We start from the raw sequence: 4,194 nt of genomic DNA, 5'->3' as shown, positions 1-4,194 counted from the left end.
AAAGGCCTGCAGAGAATCCACAGAGTCTTCGACACCTACAGCTTGTTAGTTTATTTTTACTGCAGCGGATACTGAAGGAGGGAAAGTTAGGAACGGATCCAGAGGAGGAGAGAGAATATTTATTTTAAGTACATCATGTGAAAGTTGAGAAAGTGTTTTAAAGGCTAAATGAAAAAGGGAAAATTGTGTATTTAAAATGTTTCTTAAAGGAGATTTAAAACGAGATACAGATCCAAAATAAGTTCCTCCATTTCCCTTTAAAAACACCTTTTAGAAATAAAAACTCGCCACAAATTTCTTTACTGGATTTTGGATCTGTATCTCTGTTTAAATGTCCTTTTAAGAAACATTTTAAATACATTTTTATTTAGCTTTTAAAACGTCTGAGCACTTCCTGGACTCACTCACATAAATCGGTGAGTTATTTTCTATCCATCGATGCATTGATCTGTCGACTAATCTTTGCTGCTCTACGTGAAACCGGTCAGGAGCTGCTCCCCGGTGAGCTCGTTGGTGCAGATCGGCTTGTTGCAGATCATCAGTTTTTACACATCATGTGGAGGACGGTGCATTTTCACGGGGTTATTTCAGAGTGTTAGTGACTGTCCTCAGCTGCATCCTTATTCTGAACCTCAGTTTCAAGTAGAGCAGCAAAGATGAGTCGACATATTAATTAGTGCTGAACGATTTCAAAATATATTGATTATTTTGACTCATGTTGCGATTTCGATATGATTTGCGATATTAAAGGGAATTATCATTTTTACATCTTTATACCTATTTTCATTGAAAAACATATTTATGGTGTTTTTTGTGGGGATCTGTAGCAAAGGAAGATATCTGATACTCATGTCTGTGTATGATGTGTAGGCCAGAACGTCTCTGCGGCACGATGTTTAAATTAAATTGTATTTTGACGCACATTTCACCTTTAACAAATGTTGCGCCTCCTACGATTTGAAAATTGCAGTGGGTCAAATTCCGATTCAGATACATTTTCGATTAATTGTTCAGCCCTAATATCAACGAATCGATGGACAGAAAATAATTCACCAACAGTTCTGTTAATCGATTTACATGTGGAAGTCTAGGAAGTGCTCGGACGTTTTAAAGGCTTAAACTTAAAAAGTGAAAATTGTGTATTTTAAATGTTTCTTAAAGAAGGCTGTGGCATGCTCTTATTTCTAAAGGGTGTTTTTAAAAGGAAATGGAGACTTTTTTAGTAATTAAATTCAAATATTTCATTGTATTTTTTTGTAAATCAAAATGTGATTTTTTTTTGTCAAGTTTTGTTGGTATTTTCCGCCTGTTTGAACTCCTGTTTGTGAAGCACGTTTGCCTTCCTGTTTGGTGTTTTATAAATCACGTTGCGTTTAGTTGAGCTGAATCTATAGGAGCAGAATTTACATGATCCCGATCACAAAGACTCAATTGACCACAAACACATCGCGCTCTCCAACCAGAACTCCAGTTTTCCTCCCTAATGAGATTTTCCTGGGGCAGCAACACAAATGGAGAGATGTAAGCAGAGTGTGAATGTTATCAAGCGCTCCCACCTCTTTACTATCTGACCCCCTCTTCCAGACCCCCTCCCACTCTTTGTCCTTTGTCATTACTCTTATCAGGACCACTCTATCATTCTTTCTAAATAGTCGTGGCGCTGAAACCGCTTGCAAATGTAAGTATGTCTTTGTTTAGGGCCGGGCAGTGGCCCGCCTCCCTGCTCCCTCCTGGGTGCAGGGTGATTGACGGCCCTCCGCTGGGTGAGTGACAGGCGGCGTTGGCTGGGCCGTGATGTGCTGGTGTGACAGCTGGTGCTGCTGGTGGAGCCTCCCTGTGTCGGGTGCTGCGGCCCCACAGGGCCCCTCAGCTGGAGGATTCTGGTCCGGTTAGCTGAGCCCGGGCAGGAGCTGCTCCCCGGTGAGCTCGTTGGTGCAGATCAGCTTGTTAGCTCGCTGCATCGTTTTTACACATCATGTGGAGGACGGGGCGTTTTCATGGGGTTACTCCTGAGTGTTACAGGGATGGCCCTCAGCCATGAAGCTCAGTTGTTTTTTACATCAATAAACATTTTTATCTTGCATCCTGTATCTCCCCCCCAGCCGCAGGTAGAGCCACAACAATAAGGCGATAAATTAATCGGTTTGTATTTTCAGCCATTTTTCGAGCTGAAATGTTTGTTGGTTCCAGCTTTTCTTTGTCATTAATGACCATAAAAAGACTTGTTTTAAAAACTGTTAATCTATTGAATCTTTAAAATAATGGCAGACTAATTAATTATGAAAATAATCATCGGTTGCAGCCCTTGTTGCACTTGTTTCAAAGGACCATATGTGGATTTGTTCAGGCCATTTATTGTCTTAAAACAAGCAGGACACAGACAATGAATGGTTGCATAATAAACTATAAAGTAAAGACAGGTGGGAGTTGTAACTCCTCCTGTAAAGACTGTGTTTTACTAGATTGTCATTCATTATCTGTTAATACACTATCCTCCTCTTTTATGTGTGCCCAAAGAAAGAGTTACATGTGTTTCTGATGTACTTGTCGGCATCTAAACCAGCTTACAGCTGAGGTTGTTAACAAGACCAGTATCAGAAAGGCCTCTGATACCGCCTGCAGGATTCGGTATCAGAGCGTGCAAGTCTATGCACCCATCTTGTGCAAAAAACATCTTTCCCCTAGAAAAGTTGTTTGTTCTTCGTAGCTCAAAATCAGACGCCCGCGTGGCACGTTAACTCTTCTTACACTGTGCATGTATTACAGCTGCAACTGGCTGTAACGAGAAAACGGGAAGTTGTAGAGCAGCGTACGTGGAAGAATTTCATCTATCACAAGATAGCAAGAAATTGATTACACTGCAACCTGTTTTTTTATCTTAGTTGCACTTTTAAAATTATTAAAAAAGCAGAGGACACATTTTTCCTAAGAGGTGCTGCTTCTATCAAGAGTTAAGTTAAATGTACTTGTACTAATTAGCATTATCGCCCTGTTTCTCCACCTCAGCTGCACATTTAGAGACTTAAAAAAGTCCAGGCCGTCACTGTATGGACGGTTTTCTACCCAACTTTTTCCCACCATATGAACACTGTGATAGTGTATAGAAGTAACAGCGACTCCATCCCGTAGAGCAGAAAGTCTGTGCATTTGTTATTTTCTGTCTTCAGCCTCACAGCGAGCAGCTAATGAGGTTATTGGGCATCTGTGACGTGACATCTACATTTTGGCCTATTTGTGAAACAATGGTAACAAGGAAGCCGGGGACATTGGGCTCTGTGTTTTCCAACTCAAAATAACAAAGGCGAGCAGCCGCTGGTGGGAGGCTGTGCTCTCATGGAAATGAGCAACTGAACCAACAATGTAGCGCCTAATCTCTACAGAGAGAGGAATCAGTTACACAGCAGTATGCACCCCTCAATGCTTTTCATTAGAGTCAGCGTGCTATTGAAACAGTCACTCCACCCCCCTGACTCGCGCACACACACCCACACAAACCTTGTGTGTAGCCACAGGCCCTGCTCATACATGCACCAGATACAAGGTAGCCCCCCGACAACAGAAGGGTTGAAATAAGTGGGGCAGAGGGAGGTATGGGGGTGCGAGGCCTCAAAGCATGGGATTAGAGTTAATGTGCCCTCCCTGGGTTATAATCTCTTCAGAGGGGGACTTTGTTTGAGGGGCTTGAGGGCAGTAAGATAAGTATCTATTACAGAAACTCCCTCTTATCCCCCCCAACATCCTCGCTTCAAAAATGAAGCACAAAAACACTCGCCTCTGTTCCCCTCTGTGTCGTCTGATATCCAAGACCCAAAAGCAAGTGCTGCCCTTTTCAGCTAATCAGGAATTAAGGTCTAAAGCCGTATGGAGAGTTCGCAGGGCCCATATTTACTCCATCTGTAGCCCGCAAAGTCAGGTAGTTAAAGTGAGATCAAAGGCAGCTTAAAAAAGCAGGGGTATTGTAAAGAGAGAGAAGAAGCTTTATCACAACTTCTTCTGTGGTTTTTAAGGAGGAACACCGCGTGAGCAGCAGAGTCAGTGCAAAGAGTTTGATGTTGATAATTCCAGAGTGTCAGTGAAGTAGACACACAATGACTTTCTGCTGTGTTTAAAGTGAACAACGCTGCTTAAGGGGCAAAAAAAACACAGACGCACAGTTTGATATAAAATACAGTTTAATACCAAAATATCTTCATT

The sequence above is a fragment of the Semicossyphus pulcher genome, unplaced genomic scaffold, assembly GCF_022749685.1.
Source record: "Semicossyphus pulcher isolate SPU_LCO1_2020_fin unplaced genomic scaffold, fSemPul1.0.p SCAF_13, whole genome shotgun sequence".
NCBI classification, from domain to species: domain Eukaryota; kingdom Metazoa; phylum Chordata; class Actinopteri; order Labriformes; family Labridae; genus Semicossyphus; species Semicossyphus pulcher.
The sequence above is the reverse complement of the archived record's forward strand: the minus strand, read 5'-3'. Positions refer to the sequence as shown.